The sequence below is a fragment of the Chlamydotis macqueenii genome, chromosome 24 (genome assembly GCF_036417535.1).
Source record: "Chlamydotis macqueenii isolate bChlMac1 chromosome 24, bChlMac1.mat, whole genome shotgun sequence".
NCBI lineage: Eukaryota > Metazoa > Chordata > Aves > Otidiformes > Otididae > Chlamydotis > Chlamydotis macqueenii.
Genome location: NC_141579.1, coordinates 774,527 through 799,805, shown reverse-complemented (window position 1 = coordinate 799,805; position 25,279 = coordinate 774,527). Strand labels below are relative to the sequence as shown.

At 52.5% G+C, this 25,279-nt stretch overlaps 1 protein-coding gene across 5 annotated transcripts in view; it reads left to right on the top strand.

Annotated features, from left to right (window-relative positions):
* Positions 1-25,279, top strand: part of KIRREL3 (kirre like nephrin family adhesion molecule 3) — a 282,072-nt gene that overhangs the window by 96,769 nt on the left and 160,024 nt on the right. The window contains exon 1 of one of the 5 annotated variants that reach the window (XM_086766285.1): positions 1,789-1,909. The exons of the other annotated variants lie outside the window; for them this stretch is intronic. The gene's annotated coding sequence lies outside the window, so the exon portion shown is untranslated. Of the gene's footprint in view, positions 1-1,788; positions 1,910-25,279 lie in introns of those variants that run through there. 5 annotated transcript variants of the gene reach the window in all.

Here is a 25,279-nt window from a genome sequence, read left to right as displayed (position 1 = left end):
CACGGCGATTATCTTAATAACTTCATCAAATAGCGGCAACTGTAATCATACGGCTACCTGTTTGTTTATAAGCACTCTCACCTTTATCGCAGCAGCAATTTTGGGGAGCGGCAGGAGACGGGAGAGCGGGTTTTGTTTTCAGCTCGTGAAGCAAAACCATCTCGGGTAATTGCGCTTTGGGCTGCGGGCATCCAGCCTCCAAACGCCACCCAGAAACGGCTGCTGGCTGCCGAGGCGCCTGGCGTGGGGACGTTGGGCGCCGTGGAAAAGAGACGGGAACATCCCCGAGAGGCGATGAGGGTGCTCAAAAGCAGGCTCCAGAAGATTTAATCTTGAGAACGGGGACCAAGTCACGATGGCCGTGGCGAGAGCTGGGGTTTAAGAGGAGCGTGCGTTGCCATATTAATTGGAGAGGAGAAGCTTTTAGTGGTCCAGCAATTAGTTTCTGCCTTGAGAGAGCAGTCTGCTTGTGTTCCTCCCTTGTCTTACTGCCACTTTGCATCTTCCTGGTCCCCTGCGGAGTTTTCCTCTTGTCCTGCACCGCCTACAAGGACTTGGTGAAGCAAAAACCAACATTACTTTGAATTTCCGTAGTTTCCCATGGAGCCATGCCCTGATTTCATCCTATTTCAGCCCAAAGTGCGTTTCCCAAAGCGTGCACTGGCAAACCGTGGGATGGCACCTTCATGTGGGTGTCTCCTTCCATCAGTCCATCGTTTGCAGTGCAATGAAAGATCTCCCTGGATTTGGAGCCCACACTGGAGCATGGGGAAGGGAGTTTTGGGGATGGTCCCTGCGAAGCGTCGGGGAGATGCGCGCAGCGGCGCCCGGGGGAACGAGCGTCACGTCAAAGGTTTGCTGATGGGCCCTGCTGAGGGGATGCCTGGGGCTCGTTGCAGCAGAAGTAAAACCTGAATGTCAAAGTGGCACGGAGCGGTGTTTTTGGGCTTAAGAAGGAAAAGGAGGAATAAGATGTGTTGGATTTGTCTCTCATCTGTTTTGGGATTCCGGGCACGGCGGGCGCAGAGGGCAGGCTTCTCCCAGGAGACGCGTTTCCGATACTCCACCGCCGCTGAATCCTAATGGAGCTGATGTTTGTTCCCCTTGCAGATCCTCCCTCTCTGCGTTATACTTTTCAAACAAACATCCTCGTGGCATTTTTCCCTGAATTTCAGTTACATTTTCCTGTTCCCAGCCCCGCAGCCTGTGCTGTGCTTTTGTTGTGAGGGGAGCGCTGCCTTCCCCCTTCCAGGGGGCTGCGGGAATAAGAAACCTGTGCTGACGCGGGACGAGGCAGGGTGTATTTTATTTTCTTAAGCTCCAGAGAAGAGGGGTCACTTTCCTTCAATCACCTTCTTTTTTTCTCTCTTGCTTTTTCGTTGTTGTTAGCTGGGATTTTTTTCTTGTTTCTTTTTTTTTTTTCACCCTTAAGAGTGTGTCTCATCATCCCCTGTCAAGTGTGGTTGAGATTCGCCAAGAAATTCAGAAGTACTTACGAAACACTGATTGATGGGCCAACAAGGCTGTCAAAGCAGCTCAAGAAAATGAGGCTCTGACTAAAGATAATAATTAATGAAATGGATAAGAAGGCAAGAGGCCGGAAGGCTTTCCGGCTGCTAGACCTAGTAGGGATCGTAAAGGCAGTCGGCACCTGGAGTAGAGGCTCAGAAAAGGAGCAGAGAGGTCTTCTGCTGAAAACTTTGAGACAGACGCAGTTTGACGTTGTTTTCGTCATATGCCATGTACTTCGGGGGGAAAAAGGCAGAACATTCCCCTGGAAAACACTGCGATTGATGTACCTTGAGAGCTGTCGTTCAAACGTGCCGTACCTTCATCTTCTTCTGTAAATGAGCCTTTGCTGGCGTCTGCTCTCCGCTGCGGCGCGCAGGCTGTCGGCGCTGTTCGGAAGGTAACGCGGGGGCTAAAGGGGAACCGCCCGGGGACTTGCGGGGTGACGCGCGAGGCTGACAGGTACGTTCCTGAGGACGGTTAAAAGGAAAGGTAGGTTTATGTCAGATTTTTTTTTTTTTTTTTTCCCCGCCAGTTGATTACGTTCTGATCAAGAGAGGAAGGGATGTAAGATAGCCAAAGGCGATACAGGTTGTAACGTCCCCTGCAAGCTGATGAATCGGAGGTTTGCCAAGACCTGGGGAGCCTGCAGCGGGTCTGCACAACGCGATCTGCTTCCTTGACTGGCTGAGCGTCTCCTGCTATGTGTGGATGGTCAGCAAAAGGCTGCACCTGTCTCATGGATTGTAGAATCCGGGAATGGTTTGGGTGGGAAGGGACCTTCAAAACCCACCCAGTCCAACCCCCCTGCCAGGAGCAGGGACATCTCCAACCAGATCAGGTTGCTCACAGCCCCGGCCAACCCGGCCTGGAATGCTTCCAGGGATGGGGCATCCACCACCTCGCTGGGCAGCCTTAGATCTTCAAGGTTAAAAGAAAACCCAGCATTTGGTGCGTGGCCCAAGGGGTGGAAGGTAAGGACTGTTGTAGGCAAAGACTGGTAGATCGATGGTGAACACCTCTAGGCATAAGGATGGAGTAGCGGGAGGAGGCACAGAAAATGCCAAAACCAGGAGGGTCCTGGTTTGGGGCATGGATGCGAGGCAGGGTCTGCACAGGCGGCTTCAGCGTTGCTTTTCCCCTGCAGCACTGATTAAGTATTTTGGGTTTTTGTCTGCCGGATGTGAATACCGGATTCTCGGCAAAGTTTTGCGGGAGGAGCTCCGCCTGCCCTCACGGTACTGCGCACCCCTTACTGGTGATGGGTGCGTCGAAGGAGGTAATGAGCGTGATGGAGTGCCTGTACGTTTGGCACCCGCGTTTATAAATATGGATCTACGTGCACAGGAGCTGTCTCAAGCTGGGCAAAACACAATTATTTCATTTTCCTCCCCGTTCAGGATTGTTGTTGTTTAGGAATAAATTGCTGCTGCTGATTTACAAGGGCAGGAACGACTGCGTGAAATGGGCTCAGTGAAGTGATTTTGAATTTCCACTACAATTGCTTTTCTCTTCAACCATATGATTCCCTTTTTCCCGCGTGCACCAGCCAGGTCCCGGTTTTGTTTTGCGCGCTGCTGCCCTGGGAGGTTTGCCTGCCCTCGCTGTGCAGCGAGCCCCGCGGCTGAGCATGCCGAAACAAACCTGAAGCTCTAAATTGCTCTTTCATAAAGGAAGCTGACGGAGGAGGTATGTCCCAAAATCCCACTGCACTGGCACCAAGGGATGCTGATGCTCTGGCTTCAGTGGAGAAGTCAGGAGTAAAAACCCTGAATTTGTGTGTTATCTGTGTTGTATAGTCCTATTAACTACTGGGTGAATTCCTTCTCCTCTTGGTGCCTCAATTTGTTTGCCGTTATGCTCTGGATAAGGTCTTCTGGCTCCACGTTGAGCTCCTCAACAAGCCCACGTTCTTCCCTTGGTGGTCCTCCAAGGGGGCTTTTTGTGTTTAAGGCTTTGCGTGTCTCTATGAAGTTCCTCGTGGCCCAAAGGGCAACCTAGTTATTAGAAAGGGGCTGTAAACTTGGTAGGAATTCATCTCCTGGTGTCTTTTGTGGTCTTCTCTAGCTCGTTCAGCTTCCCCAGGGTCACATCTGTAAATGAGCTAAAAATCCCACAGCAGATGGGGGATGCTCTCGTGGGTGTGTTGTTAGTCAGCGTGAAGGGGCAATTTAAGTGAGCAGAGAAATAATTTGGAGGAATTAAGCTTTCTTTGGGGTTCCCTGGCTCAGTTTGGTGTTGGAGAAGTCATCTGCAAGCCTGACCTTTTGGCTCCATGTGTCCCTTCGCATCCCTTACCCCCCGGAAGTCTTCCCTTCTCTTTACCAACGTCTGCAGGAGCTCTGCAGCCCAAAACCACTCTCCTGACCCTTCCAGGACCCTGGGAATTTTGCACGACGTTACTAATTCTGGGCTGTTTTCCCCGTCTTGCGTTGGTTTCTGAAAGGTGTGTGCTGGGGACGCCAAAGTTATTAACGAAAACCCGAGCTCTGGTAACGCAGCGCTAATACAGAACCACGGCAGCTACGCCGAGCTCTAAACGGCATAATAAATGTGAACATCTTGGGTAATGTGATTTATTATTGGCAGCATGAATAGGAAAATAATAAAACAATATAATGATTCTGGAAGAAAAATGAGGTTTTTTATTATTATTCATACTTGGAAGCTTGTTTACAAGGTGGGAATGAGGTCAGGCTCTTAAACAGAGCCGTTGGTGCCGGATCCTCGGCTCTGCGCCTGGCAGGAGATGCAGTGCGCTTTCCCCCCGGTTCGTTTGCGTGGGGAATTAGGCTCCCCGGTTTCATTATCGCTAATAGACCTCGCCTGGTTCTCAGCGGCGCGGCTGAATCGGTAAGCGAAGCCGCACGGCTTTGCGGGCAGGTCGTTCTTCCGTCCCTGGCCAAGGGAGGGATGGCGCTGGGAAGTGGGATCCGTTGGTTTGGCTCGGCAGGGCAGCAGCTCAGGGCAGAAGGTGGGGTTTGGTGGGGCTGGGCTGGGGAGAGCCGGAGGTGAGAATCGAGGGGAAGCCAAAACGCTCTCGCGGTTGGAAACTCCTGTTTTCCCAGGGATAGGTGAACCCATCACCTTCCCTCTGCAGCGCGTGGTCCTACAGCTTCCCCAAAAGGCTCCATCCCTCTTTTGATTTTGCGTTCCGCTTCTTGCCCAAGGCGGCACCGTTTAACAGAGACAGGGCTAAGCAACGCGTATTTTCCTCTTTATTTTGCGTCGGCCCAGCTGCGCTCAAGTCCAATTGGATTTTCCATTTCTGTGGCAGGTTACAACCCTTTGGTTCCTTTTCCTGTAATTTTCATGTTTGCCTTTTAATATTTCTGAGGAGACTGAAAGCTGTGGATCAGAGGAGGTAAGCTCCTGCTCAGCACGTTACAGAGGAGCTGCTCGGACCTCGAACGAGTCGCCAGGACGGCTGAGATACCGGGGCTGGCAGCCGTATGGGTGAGGGGAGGTGATGGAGCCGAGCGTGGGGAGCCTGTCCCACGTGAAGCAGCGCCTGCGAAAACTCATTTCGTAGGCCCAGCAGTGCTAAATCTCTGTGACTTCAGCACGTTCGGCTCGGCTGGGATCGCGGAGCAGGTGTGTGACCAGAACTGAGCCAGACCCCACCGGTTCCCCTCCGTGGAGTGGGATCCGCAGGGCGCTGCTGCAGGCTCATCGCTGTCCAAGTGGCTGTGGGATGCTGCTGGCATCTGCGGGATTTCAGGTAATTCCTGAACGCTTGGGTGTGTGTAACGGAGCGTTTACGGCACCTTCTTTTCCTCCTTATGAAAATAAAACAAGCGCACTCCAGGCTTTTTCCTTGAATCATAGAATCATAGAACGGTTTGGGTTGGAAGGGACCTTCAAAGCCCACCCAGCCCAACCCCCCTGCAAGGAGCAGGGACATCTCCAACCAGATCAGGTTGCTCAGAGCCCCGTCCAACCTGGCCTGGAATGTTTCCAGGGATGGGGCATCCACCGCCTCTCTGGGCAACCTGGGACAGTGCTCCACCACCCTCAGTGTAAAAAACTTTTTCCTAATATCTGATCTGAAGCTACCTCACTCTATTTTGAAACCGTTACCCCTCGTCCTGTCACACCAGGCCCTGCTGAAGAGTCTCTCCCCATCTTTCCTGCAGCCCCCTTTAGGCACTGGGAGGCCGCTCTCAGGTCTCCCCGGAGCCTCCTCTTCTCCAGGCTGAACAGCCCCAGCTCTCCCAGCCTGGCCTCACAGCAGAGCTGCTCCAGCCCTCTCATCATCTTCGTGGCCTCCTCTGGGCCCTCTCCAACTGGTCCATGTCCTTCTGATATTGGGGGCTCCAGAGCTGGATGCAAGGCTGCAGGTGGGGTCTCACCAGAGTGGAGCAGAGGGGCAGAATCCCCTCCCTCGACCTGCTGCCCACGCTGCTGGGAGTGCAGCCCAGGATGCCGTTGGCCTTCTGGGCTGTGAGCACGCATTGCCTGCACACGTTGAGCTTCTCATCCAGCATCCAGCATCCAGCCCAAATCCCTCTCCTCAGGGCTGCTCTCAATCCATTCTCCTCCCAGCCTGTATTTGTGCCTGGGATGGCCCTGACCCAGGTGCAGGACCTTGCACTTGGCCTGGTTGAACTTCATGAGGTTGGCACGGGCCCACCTCTCCAGCCTGTCAACTTGCTGGAGGCTGCCAGCTTCCCTGCCGGCTCCCCTCTGGAAAACAGAGGCTAGCGGAATACTCTTTTATCAGGAAATAAGATAATGCTAATTGTCTTACTTAATGTCATGAAACGCTGCCAGTGACCCCCAGCTAAACCCCGCTCCTGGGGCCTTTCACAGAGAGCAGCACTTCGCTCGGCTGGAGAGGCCAGGCCGCGGAGGAGCGTGGTGGAAAGCTCTTCCGCAGGACCCGGGTACGGCGTTGAGATGTGGTTGCTTTCGTTAGCTCCCTGCTTTACAGCGCTCATCAGCCTTGTTCCCCTGCCAGGAAGTCTCAGATGTGCTGAGGAGTATTCAGGCCTCTTTTGGCAAGTGTCAGAGATAAGTGGGTAATAAAACACACCTTGAAAATATTCTCCAGCCTATTATTGCCACTTTCTTATTACACTGGCCAAGGAAAAAAAATGCCAGTTAGAAAGCAGTGAGCTCTTCTGTCCTGTCGGTCCACCGTGTCCAGATGCTTGCACAGAAGTTCTTTCAATAATATTCTCATGATTGATTGTTGATGGCTCCGTTAATCCGTTGTTCGTAGCTACGTATTTCCATGAGCCGGTGCCGTGTAAATCCCCCCTCTCCCCGCAGCCTCCTTTTGTGCTCCCGTGAAACTCTGAAAACGCCCAAACCACCGCTTCGGCAGGAATGAGAGGAGACAGATCTGCAGATACCTGCTCTCCTTTCGCAGAGAACAAACGCTCCCTGGAATAGCAGCTGTTATTTACTCATCTCTCCTCAGCAGATTTGACCTAATTTTGCTCTCCCTCAGCCTTTGTTTCAAACACCTGGTTGCGGCATCGCCAGCGGATCCGGCTCCTTCGGAGCAGCTGGTTTGATTTCACAGGGGAGGCGGGGGGAGACCGGCAGCTCCTGGAGAAGCTGAGCGGCCATGGTTGTGGTGCAGCTGCCTGTTGGGCTGAAGGAGCGTTGAGGAACAGACCCTCCACCCCACCGTTTTGCTTTTGGGAACTTGGCGCGCGCGCCTCGCCTGTTACAACACGTGTGGTGTACGTACAACTGTCTAGTTGACTGCATCGGCTTTTGATGTGTCTCTTCAAGCCCAGGTTGTCTCAGGTGATGGCACGTTGCTGGCCACCAGCTCCCAAACTCATGCCCAGACTGCTTTCTTTAGGAGCCCGCCTACCGTGAGAGCCGAGTGCCTGCCGGTGGACACCGCCATTGCTCTTGCATCAGCTCCCACGGCAGGAGCTGTTACTTCAACCTCGGAAGCTGCTCAGCTCTCTCCGGCGCTGCCCGAACGAATGCGGCGACAGATTTGTTATGGCCTTCCATTTAAAATAGCCCACGGCCCTCCCGCGCCGGCACGGAGGCAGCCGGGAAGGGAGATGCGCTGATGAGAAACGCGGAGCCCCTGAATTCATTTTTCAAAGATGGCAAGCGAAGCCGGTGATTTATCTGCTGTCACTGCGGCCCGAGCCAACCTTCCCCACCAGGTGAGCGACGTCGGACGGGTAGCTCACCAAACGCACAAAATGCAGCAAAGCCCTGTCAGGTTTCCTCACCTAGAGCTGACTTTTATTTTGAGCCCTGAAAGTAATTAACAGCACTGACTTGAAAAAAAATAACGAACCTTTCTCCCATGCAGTCTCTGGAGCCTGATAGCCAACTTTCCTACCTGTCTCGTGCGCTCCCCGTGAGTTTTCGTGTTGGTGGCTCTCTCTGATGTCTCTGATTTATTGCCTTCAAGTGGGACCTTCATCCCCTGGGCTCAGCAGCTCAGAACGAGCTTTGAAAAGACCTTCAGTGTCACTGGGAAAGACCCACCACCTGGCACAACGTTATGATTTTCAGAAGTAGTCAGTCCCATTGAACTCCCTTGAGGCACTCCTCCAGACATCCATGGTGCTCATTCATCCTGAAAGCCATCTTCTCTGGGGAGTGACTGGTCACAAACGTTTCTAGCAGATGCTTCAACTATTTTAGTAGAGTTGCGTGCTGCGGAAGGCACCTCTCCCTTCATCTCTTTGGGAGCAATGTGATCATAGGATCTTAAGGTTGGGAAAGACCTCTAAGATCATCAAGTCCAACCATCAGCCCAACACCACCATACCTACTAAACCATGACCTGAAGTGCCACGTCTACACGTTCTTTGAACACCTCCAGGGATGGTGACTCCACCACTGCCCTGGGCAGCCTGTTCCAGTGCCTGGCCACTCTTTCAGTAAAGAAGTGTTTCCCGATATCCAACCTAAACCTCCCCTGGTGCAACTTGAGGCCATTTCCTCTCGTCCTATCACAAGTTATTTGGGAGAAGAGACCAACGCCTGCCTCCCTACAGCCTCCTTTCAGGCAGTTGTAGAGAGCAATGAGGTCTCCCCTCTTCTCCAGACTGAACAATCCCCATTCCCTCAGCCGCTCCTCATAAGCCTTGTTCTCCAGACCCCTCACCAGCTTTGTTGCCCTTCTCTGGATGCGCTCCAGCAACTCAATGTCCTTCTTGTAGTGAGGGGCCCAAAACTGCACACAGCACTCAAGGTGCAGCCTCACCAGTGCCGAGTAGAGGGGCACAATCACTGCGCATCACCTCTCGTTTAAGCAGGTCAGCGAGCAGCCCTACATGTCCCTCAACCACAATATGGGATCGACTGGGAAAGTGGCAAAGCTGGGGTGAGATCTGCAGTGGGTGCGGAGAGGAGGCACTTTCCTCTCAAATTGGAGGGTTTTGGGGGGTTACGAAGCCAGGCAAGAATCACACCGCGTGTGAGGCTTGAAAAAGGAAGTTTACAGAAAGGAAGGGGAATGCAGCAGAAGCAGAACAATGTCTTGGTAGGATGCACGTCTAGACTGGAGAGGGACTAAAAGGTCCACAGCATGCGCGTGCACTTGAATCTTGCGATGCAGAGAAGCCCAGCCTTCTTGGAGGCTTCATTCTGCTTCAGTCTTGTGAGATTTGCAGAGGTTGTGCTAACAGGACGCAAGCACGGGGTACGTCCTTCTCTCCCTTCAGCGGCACGAGCCGTCCTCGGGCACGATGCGTAAGGGAGGTGAGCCGCACCTGGGTGGAGGTTAGCGCATCGAATGCGTGACGTTTCTGTCCAGCGGTGGTGAGAAGGGGAGGTGTAAGGTGTGAGTACGCTCTTCTCTAGATGTAATGTTGCTTATGAAGCAATAACAGGGTGTTGGGAGGTCATGGCCAAGATGTTGGACTTTAATACTAAAGATCACTGGTTGGTCACCAGTGCTGGAATTAAGGTCTGACACCCAGTGCTTGAGTGCTCCAGGTTGGTGGGACCCATGGGCCAAACAGCCACGTGTACCTTGGATTCGCCCAGATTTACTGAAAATTACACTTAGGTGACCTGACTCTCTTCACCTTCCCCTTCTCTTGCTGCATCGGGTGCAAAGCTTACGCTGCAGGTTGGGTTTCCAAAGCCAACTTTGGGTCTTTATTTCTCCAATCAGTCAAAACATCTTGAGCAACCCCACCATTTCTCATCCCCTGTAGCGTACTGAAGCGTGCGAGGTACTTGCTAATTTATTAATGCTCAGATCGCTTTTATTAATGCTCTTAATGTGCCAGCAGTAGGGCAAGGACCTGGGGAGAGGGGATTGGTTTTAGATAAAAGAAGGGCGATATTTTACTCTGAAAAGAAACACAAAGCCCTGCGAGACTCGTGATAAATCATGCGCTCGACATCGCGGTGGCTGTGATTGGAATTAATGGGAGTTGCGAGGCGAAGTTACCCATCGTCTCTTGCAAATCTCAACCGGAGTTGGCGTTCTCAACTGCCAGCCTCGTGCATCGCTGTGCCGTAGCGTTGGGCTCGTTCTTCACGTGAAAAGGGCCCTCCAGCGGGCCGTAAACTTTACGATGCGGTGGAACAAACCCACCTCGGGGGCTCGGTGGGGACGATGGCCTGCGAAAGGGAGGGAGAACAAAAGCAGCGAGCTCTTCGGTCACTTACGGAGCGTCGGAGTGGGTTCGGAGTGAGGCAGTCACCGCAGAGTTGCTCTCCTGACTCTGATAACCCAAACGTTCGAGGCGCTGGGTTGTAGCTCGTCGGAATGGTGCTCCCCCAGCTGCAGCCACTGTTCTGGTGCGCTGGAGCCAGTGGAGGCCCTTAACGAAGCGTTGTTTCAGCAGTTGCGTGTGAGACAACACGGCGTATATCTAGTTATCTACTCAAAGGACCTTTTTTTCCCCCTTTCCTTTTTCTTTTTTTTTTTTTTTTCCTTTCAGGAAGGTACCTTCTTTGCAGGTAACAAATTGATGGCAGGCAGCAAGTCGCCAGATCCTGCCAGGCCCGTGGCTGCCGTCAAAAATTTAAGACATCGGGTTGTGCGAAACTGCCTGTAATGAAACATCCTTGCAGGTAACCGCGATGTGGGAAGCTGCTTCTCTTGTGCACGCTCCCGTTTTTTGAATTCTCCCACAATATCGTTGGGATTTTTAAGATCTTTGATGGCACCTTTCAGAACAGAGTTTCTGCGCGGGTTTCTTAAAACCTGAAGCGTGCATCAGGGCTCTTACCCAAAGAGGCACCAGACCTCAAAAGCCGGTAAAATCATGTTTTCCTGTGCTCACTTTCTGTTGTTGAGAGCATTTTGGAGGGTAACGCGTTTTCTCTTCTCTAAGATTTCTTTTCGCACTCTCTGGACATGCAGTATAGATGGTTGAGTAAACTGCAGCGTATGGGATTAGGATTTTTCCACCGTAATAATGGTTGAGTTGATGGCAGATTTTGTTGTTGAGTTGTTTTTTCTTCTCCTCTCCCACAGAAAATCAGTTGGTTTTTTTAGCATGGGCTTTTCAGCAGGAACTGTCTGTTTTCACTCAACCAGTTGAGCGTATCAAAGAAAGAACATGTTGCTAATTTTGGCCAAAATTTGATGGCTTGTGTTTGAACCTAGTGTTCCTTGTTCCTGAGACCTACCAGGTTGTAGGGAGAAAACGTTGATGTAGTGAAATCTTCAGCGCCTCCGTTGCTTTTTGCTGAGCTTTCTTGTGGAAGCGAATTGCCCGACTCGCTGCAAACGTTTTGTTCCTGCTCGCCGTCCATGAATTACCCAGTGCTATTCCAGTGCCTCGTGGCAGAGCTCAGTCGGTGAACAGGCGCTGTCGTGAAACACTCCAGAGAGGTAATTAATAGCTCAACCTGTGGAAAGAGCTTAGATTTAGAGCTGCGAACTCTTGTGCGCTCCTCTCGTGCTCTGCCTGGAGCAGGGCCTTTGCCTCCTCCACCGTCGCTGCTGGGTGAGCGGTGCCGTGCGGCGTTGCTTTTCTTCCTGGGCAGGATACAGAAAAAAAAAACGTTTGTACCAGAAAATAACGAGGATTTCGATTCGAATTCACAGACTGCAAGGAGTTTGGGAGGGGAGCAGCCAGGGAATGGGATGGAAGCATTTCCAGAGCAGAAGTTTAGGAGGAGCAGGGAATACCGTACAGCCTTTTGCCTTGGTCTTTTGGGAAAATGAACTGCTTTTTCCTAAAAGCTGGGAAGGGGACACGCTGGGAGGTGCCCGTAGGCTCATCAGACACCGCTCTGTGCAGCTGGAGACGCGGCGTAACTCCCTCTGCCCGGTGTGGGGTGCTCACTGAGCACCAGTCGCCTTCCCCCAGCCCTGGCTTCGCTCCTGCCCTGTCCTCGCGGAACGACGAGCCGCGCGAGGACCTCGCTTTGCCAAGCACGCGGGGCTGCGCTTTCGGAGCTCGGGGTGCCGCTCTCCCACCGTGCCTCGGCGTGCAGGAGCGTACTCTTCATTCCGCCAGAACCGGCGTTCCCGGAGCAGCACGGACAGGTCAGCGTTACGGCGCCGGACCTGCAGTTTCCATGCGCTGTCCCGTGAGCAGGCAGGACGGAGCAAAGCCTAGGAGATGGGGAGGAGCGACAGGCAGAGGAAAATGTCACCGTTTCTCTGGGCTGGCGGTGTCCCACCCTGTGCCACGTAGAAGGAGGACGTCCCTCTCCTTCCTCCCTTCCATGGCTCCTGCAAAACCCGTCCATGGTGTCTCAGCATCACTCTGCCTCCTCCTGGCTCCTTTGCGTCGTGGTGGCTTGGCTGCTAGCAGCAAGGAGATAAAAATACACATTATTTTTTCTAGGGGGGTGTCATCTGGACACCAGAGACCCGTTACGCAGAGGAAACGGATAATAAATCCCGGCTCTGGGGAGCTTGCGGTAGCTCGCCCGCTTTGCTGTCTCCTCCTCATCCCTTGCTCTGGCCCCGTCCCCCTTCTCCGTCCATCACACTTTGCACAAAAAGCATACGGGTGGGGAAACGATCCCCTCGCAGGGCCGGCCGAGGAAAAGAGCTGTCATTAAACCAGGGGTGCGCTGGGTTTCTAGCGTTCCTCTTTATTCCCCGCCCGGCTGGCGCGTGCCAGGCCAATTAATGGGTGACGGGTGGGAGTTGGCTTTAATAGCGTGTCGAAAGCCAGCCGGGCTGCTCGGTTCCTTTCTCCGCCGTCGGACTTGCTCCTCCTGCCCTCTTGCCTTCATTAGTGGGAGACAGGAAAGAAAATTACAGTACAGGCCGTTCGAGGCGAGGCTTTTTTAAAAAGACAGAAGTAAATAACGGTGACCTGGCAATTACTGGAGCATTGTTTATCCCAGCGCCAAACGCAGAAGCCACAAACCTGTTAAACTGCAGCAACATGGAAACCTGTTATAAAGAAGATTAAAACCAGCTAGCCTTTGAAAACAGGGGTTGGTGGGGTGTTTTTTAAAGGTGATGCACACAGGGTTGTTTCTTCCTCACTGATGCTTTTATCTCCCTGCTCTGTGGTATCACACCTGCTTTCCACGCTGGATCTGCGGGGGGACGTGCCCGCACAATTAGCTTGAAACCTCTCCTGCTCCAGCCTCGGGCTGGGATACGTTGAAGGGAATACTGTTTGGTTTTACAAAGCGATTCGTTAACGGACAGCCACGGGGTGATGGTGATGGCGGCTTCTGGTCACCAGGAGAGGTGGGCCGGGGAGCGAGCGTGTAGCCTTCGGCGGTGGGAGCGGGAGGGGAACCTTGGAAAACAACGGAGCGGAATTCATTCGGATTTAAGTACCTTTTTAATGCTTAAATGCATGAATTATCTTCCCGTTAATTGGGGGATTTGAAATACCAGTGAGCATATGCGCAGCCTTACCTCGGTTTTTTTCCCCGGGAAAGGGCAGAGGCAGCGAAGCCCTTGCACGGAGACGGGGGATGCGGGGCCGGAGGCGGAGGATGCTGTGGAGGTCAGCTGGAAACGGCGAGGGCCGTGGCACGGCGGCGCAGACACCGTGACGGGCAGCGGTGTTCTCGGCCTCCCGGCGTCTCTCCGCCGGCCCTGGCTGACCTCCGAGGGGAGGTGCCTCAGAAAAGTCACCCATTCCTCCCGGGACAGAGGGGTGTGTTCCTCCCCGTGTGACGCGGTGGGTGAGCAGGGGACCTCGCTGTCTCTTGCTACAGCCTCAGCAGCGTAACAGCAAAAAAAGCTCGTCTGCAGTGTTAAGGGGGTTCGTTTCCATGAGGGAAACAGACCCTCAGATGTAGAAACCCTTTTCTTCCAGCTCCTGCCAAGGCTTGCTTGGAAAATAAGGAAAACCTCGGTTCCTCCCTTTGCAAAACCCCGCTGCTCCTCCTTGCTGGAAGGAGACGGTTCCTGCGGCCAGAGCCGAGGGTTCTCCTCCGTCCTCTTTGCTGTGGACGTGCAGCACTGCCGGCTTCCCCTGGTCTGGGGACAACCCAGGAGCACTCCCCACCAACTCTGCTTTCAGTGCTTGACGTTTCTGTTCACCTGCTGCGGTGAAAATCAGTTTTTAGCAGCGCCTTGATCCTCAGTAGCTCACTTGACCCATGGAGATGGTCAACGTGAATTCACCATCCCAGAAGCAAGACACCTTGAGATGAGAGCAACAGGCCCCTCGCCACCCGCGTGGAGCGAAGAGACGGGAAGAGGCCGTTGGCACCGCAGGTTTCCGGCGGCAGTCCTTCCGCTGAACTGTCGCTGCCGTAAAAACCATAACGGCTCCGATCGGCTCGATTAGCTGGTGCCGCCGTCCGCGTTTGGAGTTAATCATGCCGCAGGAATTAGCACAGCGAGGAGGGCGCTGGAAAATGCATTTGTTTGTTTATTAAAGAACCCATTTCTCCCTGCTTTCACCTGGATTAATAGCTGAGCAGAGACCTTGAAAGGTTAAGCGCTGGCATCCCGGTTCATATTTTCTTGCCATTTAAAAAAGAAAAATTACCCAATTCATTCAAGTCGGGGCTTTTTGTGCCGCTGAAGCAGTTTCCGGGAAGAAGTTGTCACGCAGGCTCCCAGTTCTGTAAACGCGATCGTTATTTCTGACGCCGGTAAATAATCGTTCTGCATGCGCCGCCACTGGTTCCGTACCTTGCCACGCCAGGTCTGGAGCCGTGGTTTGGATGTTTGCGGCTTACTGGCATTATTTGGACTGCAGCAAGCAATTCTGTACGCTGCGTTCCAGCCTTATTTTATGCACAGGAGAGGGAAAAAGTGATTGGCGCTCTTTGGACAGCAACGTCTGCCCAATTACTGCTCTGGTGAAGGTGAATCAAACCGTCCCGTGTCATGGTGTAAGCCAGGCACGCCCAGAGCTACTCACGTTCGCAGGAAATTGAGACCTCGTGGGCTTTGTTTGTTGGGTGTGGTTTTCTCGTTCCCCTTCTGCTATGGAAGGATCTCCTCAACCGGGGAAAATGGGATCTGGCCTCACGCATCGGGAGATCTCAAGGCTCATTAGGGTGTTGAAATAAGACTTGTGAGAGTGGTGTCCATCTCTGCCGTGCCCGGCTTAATGTTGATCCTGAATACAGAAGCTCTGCTCGATAAACCCGGCGCAGGTGGGGTGGGGGACCGAGGACCCGTGAAGCCGACGCCGTTCCGTGGTCTCTCTGCCCGGCTGCCGTGCCAGCGGATGCTCTTTCATGCCAAGGTTTCCGTGGCGGTGGTTGGGCTGAGCAGCCGGTGCGTCGCCGAGTCCATCTGCCCTCTCCGAGGCCAGGACTTTTACGCTTCTCCCACCCCAGAAATGGGTTTGTCTAAGCTGTACTTAACAGGAGGAGATGGCAAAGTTGTGGGTTTTTTGCAGGAAGTTTTTTCTCATGTCTCTCCTAACTTCTCCTTGCTGCAGTTTAAGCTCATTATTTTTTATCCTCTCTGCTGCAGACGCGGAGAGTCGCTTTCCTCCCTCCCGCCACCGGCTTTTTATGTGTTTGAAGATGATTCCTGCGGCTCCCCTCGGTCATCTCTTTGGCGGACACGACAGCCCCCGTTCGCACACGTAGTCCTCTTTGGTGGCGCATCCTCCTCCTCCGGGAGCTGTCGCTGCTCTCACCGGCCGCTCATCCCTGGCTCCTTTCATGTGCGGCGTTGCGAACCGGGCTGCTGCTTAATCAGAGCCGAGCAGGGCGCAGGGATGGTGTTGGGTCTCTTACAGGTCCTGCCTGCGAAGAAAAGGAACGAGCGGAGTCTTCGTGGCCGGGGAACACGGACTCAGCCTGTTTCCAGCTGCGCAGGACAGCATCGGGTGCACGGGAAGGAGCTCCTGGGGCACATCCAGTCCTCTCCTCTCGCAGGCAATCGGCTGGGTTTGCGTACTTCCCAGTGTTTGGAGTAGAGCTAATTAAATTCTCAGCTAGCGTCGCCCGACAGTGCTCTTGAGACGCTCTGCCACCACTTCACCCCTGTCACAGTTCAAACACTTTTATCGTTCCCAGCCAAAATGCATTCACGTGGCGGGATGGCTCCAGCCGGGGCGGCTCCTGAGTCGTATTGCTGTGCTGAATGTAAAGAACAGTGCGCTGGTAATTACGTAGGAGAACCTGTGCGTCCTGTAGCTCTGTGATCACACTGATAGGAACGTAAGATCGACTCTTCGCTCTGGCGTGGGCTCCTCTCCGGCTCCAGCTGGAAAGGAGGAGCTTGGCGGCAGTTGTTGGAGATGAGAGTTGTTCCTGCAGCCTGGCTGTGTCAGGTTCAGCCCCCATCCTCCGTCTCCCTCCCAGGCACCCTCAGCCGGTCGTATTGAGTTTGCCATCCTCCGCGCCTCGGGTGCTGGTGTGCCTGGCGCCCGTTTTGTAATTATCTCCAATCTGACTGCTCATTTCCACCAGAACTTTAAACATTGTTCTTTTTCACGTAGCACGGCTTTTTAATTCCCCGCCCTAACCGACGCGATTGTTGATGTTGTAAATGCCACATTAGTCCCTGTGAAGTGGAGATGGGATTGATTTTCATCTCAGAGATTTCACAGCTTGCCCCAGAACTTCTCTGCTTGGTTGCCGGTGCTCAGAGCGGCACGGGGCTCCGAGAGAGTCACAAATGGCGTGTGCAGCGTGGTATGTACAAATGCAAGAGTCTTGCTTGAAACATCGATGCCTCTGCTTTGCTCGCCTGTGATTTGACAGCCGTCTCAAAGAATTTGTGTCTTCAACTCTGCCATCCCGCTCGCCTTTGCGAACTGGCCCTGGTTGTTCCATCGGCTAGGTGGGTAAGTCTGAGGGAGGATGAATCTCTTTTTAATTTTTTTGTGATGATGTGATGGAAACTCATGTTTCCTTCCAGCCCAGCCCATCCGTCTTGCAGGATCAGGACAAGGTTTGAGGAGAAAGAAGCTGTTGTGTGGTCTCCTTCCTGCTAGATATCATACGAACGTACCATACTAGGCATTGTACAGATGGGATCATCGGTCTCCATCGTTTAGCTCGTGTCACCAACGCTTGTGAAGACATCTTGGAGGATCCTTGGAGAGTGGAGGTCACCTACGTAGGGAGCAGAAGGAGCGCTACCTGAGGTACAGGGCTGCAAGGACACCGTTCCCTCTCATGCATTAGCCAGAGCGGTGGGAGTTGGACGCGGTTGGGGGTGTTTTCTACTAAGGTGATCCCTAAGCTGCCTGGAGGCTCCTCTCTGCTCGTTCTCCTAATGAAGTGCCCATGTTTAATCACCCTGCACCCACGGATCAAAGGCCGAGGCGTTTGGCGAAGGGACCGCCCGTGCCCTCAGCGATGGCGCAGTGAATCATTTGCCAGCAACCCAAAGGCTGAAATATGTTTGCGGCAACCGTTTCTCCAAGAACGCTACGTAAAGAATCCATTCATAAATAACGAGGGTTCATAAATAACGAGGCTTGGGCGCAGGAAATTCATAAACACCAGAGCGTGTTGAACAATTTGCTGCCAATAATTCACTGTTGTGGGGTTTTAGAGAGGGCAAGGGGGAAAAAAATGCAGAGTTCTCCTCCCTGTCACCTTATAAATGAATTAAAAAAGCTGGAGAATGATCTGCCCTCTTCCCAAAATGTATTTTTGGAGCAGACTTCCTCAATTCCCGTGCAAACATGAGCTCCCTTCTGGGCGACGGAGCAGGATACGGCTGGGCGACGGAGCGGGATACGGCTGTGTGCGCGCGGAGGGGAGGCAGAGGAGGATTGCGAGGAAGCGGCATGAAGACAATGTGCTTGGACCGAGGAGGAAGATGCGCTCTGACAAGGATAGATGGAATGAGGTTGTTGCCAGAGAAAATCTCGAGGAATCGCGAGCCAAGCTGGAGCGGGGAGGAGGCTTGGACGCAGCGGGCATGCAAATCTCCTTGTGTTTTTTGGGTTTGAAGCAGCAAAAGAGCGCGGGGGGGGAGGGTGGAAATCCAAAGAAGCTTTGTCAAGTCTGACATTCCTTTTGCATCCGAGAGCGGGTATTGATTTTCCACCCGTGACCGCTATAAATGAGAATTTCAGTGTCGCGGCTGAGGCCTGCGCCGCTTGTGTTTCTTATCTCTTTAAACACGCTTACCTGCGCTTCACGGGCTCCTGGTTAAAACCGTAATGAACTTTGCCAGCCCAGTCAGTCCATCGGCTGGGGCACGGCGGTGCGCGCGGGCGGATGAGTTCTCTCGCCGGTTCCTCGCCGCTCTGTCTCCAGGCTACAGGTTTATTGACTTACCGCTAATTTTCTTGTCAGGGTGATTCTTCCGATCGAGATTTAAAACAAACTGGGTGGTTACTGACGTGCTGGAGATTAAAGTCCCAACGCTTTGTGGTTTGAGGAAGATGGGTGGGGATTTATTTTGGGGGGACAGGCGGGGGAAGTGGCCGGTGGCATACGTATTCGGTTTTGGTTTGAACCATAGAACCATAGAGTGGTTGTGGAAGGGACCTTCAAAGGTCTTCCAGTCCAACCCCCCTGCCAGGAGCAGGGACATCTCCAACCAGATCAGGTTGCTCAGAGCCCCGGCCAACCTGGCCTGGAACGTTTCCAGGGATGGGGCATCCGCCGCCTCTCTGGGCAAAGCTGTTCTTGGAAGGCCGGAGTTGTTTGTGTGGAGCAAATCCCTTCTTCCACGCCAACAGCTGCTGCTCTGGATTTGCTCGCAGGGGAAACGTTAAAAAAAAAAGAAGACAAAAAAGAAATAGATTATTCCCACTGCATCAAGCTACAGGCGGCTGCTGGCTGCAATTTTCTTCAATTTCTTGCCGTGAAAAGCCAGACCGTTCATTTTGTAAGTGCTGCTTTTGTGTGTGACCTGTGTTTTGAGAACTGATGGGGTCACCACCTCCCTCCTCCCAACCTGTTGAACCAGAGCGTGTTTGAGATCTGTCCTAGATTGTATTTATCTCTACGATTATTTAAAAAGCAAGGTAGCTATTACTAATAAGACAGTGTTCTGTGGTGGTTTTTGATTTATTTTTTTTTTTCTCCTCCCCTTTACTGTCCTTTGAAAATGAAAATTCTAGCCTGGCTCCACCTGCCCACGAAAGTGCTTTCCTTCACGTCCCTGTCCTTCAAAGCTGATGTAGAAAGCGCATAATCGTTCTCCATTCATCCTCTCCCGACCCTTTTCTATTTTTTTTTCCCCTGTTGGTTTCTATCAGGCTGGCTGGCAAGCTGAAGATGCCGTAGCTTGTCAGGTAGTGTTGAAGCCATGATATCTGTGCGTATGGATACGGGCAATTTCAGCGCGCGAGGTGTTTAACGACAGCTCTCAGTCCTATTTGGGTGGAGGTGGAAACCAGTGCTCCGGAGCCAGGTGAGACCCAGCAGCCCAGATTCATCCGTCTTCTGCGCTTCTTTTGGTCTTTATCGAGTTTGGGGTCTTTTTTCCCCATCAAAAGTTCCTTTTTTTTTTTTTTTTTCCCTTCCCCTTTAATCTCACTTTCTATTAAAAGTCTTCCCAGAGCTAATGTAATAAATTTAGATCCAAAGCCAGATGCATAGCAAAACTTTTGGCAGGGAACACTCTATCAGAAGACATTGCAAATGAAATATGCTTTCCCTTGGGGATTATTCTACAGTTTAATTTAATTTGATATTTCAAATTAAATTAATTCAAATGGTTATGCGGTTTCCAGGGAAAACAGACTTCATTTATGATGTTCTGCCACCGAATTGTTTTGCTCCTATCATATATCTTATATTGTTAGCCAGGAATGATAAGTAGTGACAACGTAGGGTTTTTTCGTGTCCTTTGTTTGGCAATTCCTGTCCTAAAGGGAACGGAAACATCTCCTTGCGCATGGACTTCTCGTGTGGTTGCTCCAACGCATCCACTGAAACCTTTTTTTTTAAGCTGGAAATTAGATTTTCATCAAAATGTGGTTTAAAAAAAAAATAACGTGCTTGCTTTGGGAAGGTTTTGTTTTTATGGAACTCTGCTTCTTGCTGGTTTTCAATTTGCGGATGAAAAGATAGCGATGCTTTGCGTGGGACGGAGATTTTGGTGCACCAGGCTGTGTAGCACGGGGAGGAGAGGCATCGGGAAATACACACGGTCTGAGCTGGCTCGCTGGATTTTGGTTTGGAATTCTCCATTTTTCAGCAAGAAGTCATTTTTTAATTTTTTTTTTTTTTGCAGAGGCACAGGTGGGAACATTTCTGCACTTTCCAACCGGGTATAGCTTAGCCATGCGCAGAATTTAGGGCGTTGTGTTGCATTTGGAGGGCGTCCACTGCCTTTCATCCTCAACGTGCTAAAAAAAACCCCGCAAACCCCAAACCTGAATAGTTCTGCTCCTGCTGTGCCCCTTCCCTGACATTACTGATGTTCCAACATGGACTCCCATGGGATCCCTTTATCGTCACCTTACACTGCTTTTGAAGTGACTGATTTATTTATCGTGGCTTTTCTCCGCCGGCTCTTGTCGTCCAGAGTCATCGAGGAACTTGCACCGAACTCTGAGGTGCGTTAAGCCGAGGTAATTCCGAGAAGTGTTTGCGTCTGGAAATCTGTGTACGCGCTTTCCAATCTGCTGGCCTGTAGAAGAGCCGTTATTCTCGACAGGGGGAAGAAATATTGGTCATATCACAAGAGGCTTTGGAAGAGAACGTAAACCTGGTTTCATTTTCCAGTCAACTGAGATCAAATATTTCCTCTACAAGATGTTTAGGTGTTTTAGGAAAAGGAGTAATGTTTATTTGTCTGAAGAGACGCGCACTCCAAAGTTCTGCGTTGTGCTCGTGGCTTTTTGCCATTGTAAATGGCTTTGTAGGGAGAAATCTCTTTCTCATCCATCGCAGGCTGTAGATTAGAGAAATATAAATATTGTCTAAAGAGAACGGGGCTGAGTCTGCTAACGAATGCGCAGGAGAAAAATGGGAATCGGAGCATGCCTCCTGAGGAGGAGGAAGGCTGAGTGCTGAGCCACAGATAGCCGTGCTGTCTCCCCGCCTTCGGGGGATTTATTTGCTCAGACTGTCCTGGGACAAAGGTCCCAGCGTGAGGTTTGTTCTTGGATTTGTGTTTTGGGCCGGTCCTAAACCAACCCATTGAAGCAGGCACCCCTGCATCATCAGCAGCAAAGGAAGATTGATCAAAACATTTTTTTTTTTCTCCCCCTGGAAGTGCATTGGGTTTTTTCAGAATATTTTTCAAGTCCGGCAAGGATGCGTTCCAGAATTCGCAGGCAGGAGCCAGGCAGCCAGGCTTTTGTTGAGCCGTGGCTGTTCCCCACGCGGCGTTAGGCGCGATGGGAGGCGAGGCGTTGCCCTGGAGTGCTTGGGGTGGACAGACGGTGCGTGGGATGGGGACAAAGCAGGGCCAGGGCTTGGAGCGAGGGTTGAACCTTCCCCATCCGTTTTGCAGGCTCGTCCCTGTCACCAGGAGCATTGCCGCATCTGACTGTGCTTTGAAGGTTTTAAGTGTTGGGATTTTCTTTTTTTTTTTCTTTTTTAATGCCTCTTTTCTTCTTGTTATTATTATTATTTGAGAGCAATTTCCTCCTTGGCGCTTCCCCGGCAGCGAGGAAGTCAGCCAGGAATTCTTAACCTTGAAGCTTCAGTGCTTCGGTTTGGCCGCGTGCTGCCAGCGGTTTCGGTGCGGAAGCCCTGCTAGAGCTGAGGTGGCTCTTTGGACGCCGTCAGGGAAGCAAAGCCCAGCTGAATTAGCGCAGCGTTGAACGGCGTCCGGAGCACGCCGCAGCGCCCGGTACGCTGTTCTGTCTCATCGCCGCCGCTCCTCCTCGTGTGGAGACCGCACTCGCCTCCCAGCAGAGATTTTGCCCTTCTCGTCTCGGTGATTTACCTTCCAATCCACCGTCCTCCCTCCGAAACCTCTCTGTCCCCTGTAACGCGCCCGGGAGGCGAAGCACATCCTCGCTGGCTCAATGGCCAGAGTATGCGCAGGGCGAGAGGACCGGGCAGCCGTGGAAAGCCTCTCCGATGGGTTGATGTTGGCCATCTCTTGGCTGGGTTTCTTCTCCTTGCAAAGCCTTTTTCTTGCCCTTTTCCTGCGCAGCCTCGTGGGCCACGTTTGCGGCGTCAAGCCTTAGGAAAGTAATAGCTGTAGGAGGTCCCTGTCACCCGGCGCTGCAAGCAGATGCACCCATCGCCTGTTCTGCCGCCGCGCGCCGTAAAAAAACCGAATGCTGGAAATCAAAAAGTGCAAGCGACCGCAGGAAGATGCCCTTCCTCAGCCAGCCCTGATCCTGCAAGCTGCTCGTTTCCTTTTGGAAACGAGGACATGGTATGCTGTACGCCACCCCTGCTTTTATTTATTTATCTGTTTATTTTTTCCTGCAGCAGCGTTTTATCTCTCAGCAAAGTCATTGGTGTCAGAAAAAGAGATTGCTTGAGCCTGGTTCTCCTTTTGGTCGGTTTGCTTTCCCCGTGTGGCGAGGGGAAACCCCGTGTCGCCATGCCAGGGCGGCGAGGTTCGTGACCACCTCCAGCTCAGAGTATTTGTCCTGAGCATCTTTGAGTGGGACGAAGGCAAGCGGAAAGGCGTTTGTGTGTGGCCAGCTCCTCAGAGGTGGCTCCTCAGTTTGGGTGGCTGTGGGGACGGGTGTCTCACGTGCTCCGTGAAACCCTGCCCTGAGCGTGGTCCCGTTGCCCCGACCTCATTTTTTTGCTTAAATACATCACTGCGGCTAAAACCTGCGATCTGGGAGGCCGTTTCAACATCCCCTCAAAAGTCCTGTGGGGGTCAGGCTGCTGCCCTTCCGGTAGTTGAGGAGTTATGGATGGAGAAGCCTTTGGGGACCAGGTCTCGCCTTCCACGGAGGCGAGGGAGAAATCCTTGTTTCAATAACCCCTGGGGACTGGGACTGGTGGTGACCCAGAAACAGTTTAATTTTTTTTATTGCTTTCCATCCCTTCCCCAGGCTAAAGCTGTCTCTGGTGAAGGAAAACCAGGTTGTTACTGGGGGGGTAAGCAAATTAGTGGACAAGGGCAAAAGCTCAACCGAACCGAGCATCCGGGAGGCAGGAGCTGCGGCAGCTGGATGGCGCTTGGACCCAGCTCTTCTGCGTTTAATGTCCCGCTGGTCCGAAGCTCCTTTCCCAAATCGCACATTTATTGTTTAATTTTTCACACCGTTGTTCCGGCAGCTCGGGGTAAACACAGATGTTGACTCTTTGCTGGATGGCAATTCTGGTCTCAGCTGATGCGGTGCTCGTTGAAGCCAAACTGATTTCTTCATCCGCTGAGGAAGCTTAATTATTCTGGATCGTTTTAGCCACCCGTGGTGCTTCACATCCAGGTATATCCCAGCCCAGGTTCCTTCTAACGCTGGGTAGCGTCAGGGGTAGGAGTGAGAAGGGATAAATATGCTCGTATTTACTCATCCCTTGACCAGCGTAGAGACCACCACCGTCTCTCGTTACTCCAGGCTTGAGTTTGGGGTTGTGGGCATCAACACATCCATCAACGCTTCATGCTTGTCTCGTGGTAGCTGCCCATCGCCCGTGGGATGTACTGACCCCGCTGGCGGCTTGGCCAGCTCAAAGGGGTTTGGTCACTGGTTTTGCTAATCGGGTTTTGCACCGAAGGGCGCTGTTTCTGCTCCACGTAATTGCCCCCCCCAGCCAAAATCGTCCACGTGGAATCCACCCTGGGCCATCAGTACTAAAAGCACAAGCCGTAGCTTGGCGAGCTCCGGGAGAAACCTTGTCATGTCCTATCAGCGTGAGCCCTCACACTCTCCTGAGCACCAGCCACGAGCAGAAGACATGACACACGCAGTGGCAGCGCGGGTGCAGGGAATAAACGAGCCTTTGCCCACATTATGGGGTTGCTAATGAGGAGAGACCTCGTCAACCGCCCAGCCATCTAATGCCTCCTGGCTGTTAGAGCCGATCAGGAACACACGAGGCACGACATTTTCTGGCACAAAACCGTTCTGGGAGGGGGACGTTGCCAATGGGAAAACGCCCAGTTCTCCCTTTCCCCCCTCGACTTTGGTACTGGAAATCTCCTTGGTCTCACGCGTTTGCTGGGGATAGACAAAAGCACAATCCCGACTGCATGTCTCGCCCGAGCTCCCGGATTTCCCAGCACCTCCCACGGCTGCAGCACTGTGTGCGTCCGCAGCGTGCCAAGCCTCCGTGGGACGGGAAGCGGGAGGGAACAAGTCCTCATTTCAAGCACTGCACGCTCGAGCCCAGCGCATTTGGTTTGTTTTTTTATTATTTTATGCTGATCTCTCCTCTGTCTAAGCAGAGTTGCCTTGGAGTTTGGCCACGGAGCTGAATTGGCCGCTGCCCCTTCCAAAACGCAAACAACAGCTCCATCCCCCTGCGAGGAGTTTTCCTCCTCGCTCTGCCGCCGTGCAGAATCGGAGGTGTCCCGTTCTGCAAACCGGGCGCAGCCCCCGCGGCTTCGCTTGCGCTCCCGGCGCCGGTGGTGCTGCTCGGAGGTCTACGGCTTGCCCAGCAGTGTCTCGACTCGCAAACTAATTAAAGTTCATGTCACACCGGGAAGATGCAAAACGCTCTCCGAGTGCTAGATGTTATTATTTTAAGCCTCTCTCCTCTTTCCTGAGGCGCAGCAACTCCCCGAATCCCAGCTGGCACACCACAGCCAGCCACAAAACACCGCTAATTGGGTGTTTCTCCCGTTGACCTCATTTCTCGAGCAGGCTTTGGCTAGGTTTATTTCCATGGGTTTGTTTTTTTTTTTTTTTTCTGCCAAGAGGGCCCAGAAACCAGATAAACAGAAACCCGCCACTTGATGAGCGTCATGGCCAACCCTTGGTCGTACCTGCCCTGTTACGGGGCTGCTCTTCCCCCACCATCATCCATTTTACGCATCCAAGGAAATTAGGGGTAGAGGGAGATGAGAAGGAAGGGATGAAGCGTAGAGTGCTGTTTTTGGAAGAGGTTTCATTTGGAAGAGGTCTCAGAGAGGTGGGACCTAGACTGTTGCTCCTTCCCATCAGCAAGACGTTATCAACTCTACAATCCTTGAGATGTTTTGTCGCAACAAGATTTGGATATGGAATGACATCTTGTGTTGCCAATTCCCCTTCAAAAGATAAGGTGACTTGAGCCGTTCATTAGTCGGCTTTGTTCGTGTCCCCCCGAACTGGTTCACCTCCCAAAGAATCGCGTAGCATCCCATTAATTCCTTAATTACCTAGCGTGATTGGGAAGGCGCCTCCTCCTCCAGCAAAGGCCCGGTGACGCCTTGTGGAGGTGGCGGGTGGAAACCTCTCCCTGGTGATCTCCAGGTGGCTCCTTTTCTTCCTTTGCACTCGTATTTATGAAAACATATTTTATTCCGTGCCTCGGATTCTGCCCCGTCTGCCTTCCCCAGCATTAATCAATTGTGCTGGTTTCCCCCGTAGCGTTCATTACTTCCTTAAAAATGAATGCGGAGAGAAAACACAATTAGATGCTGCTTTGGTTA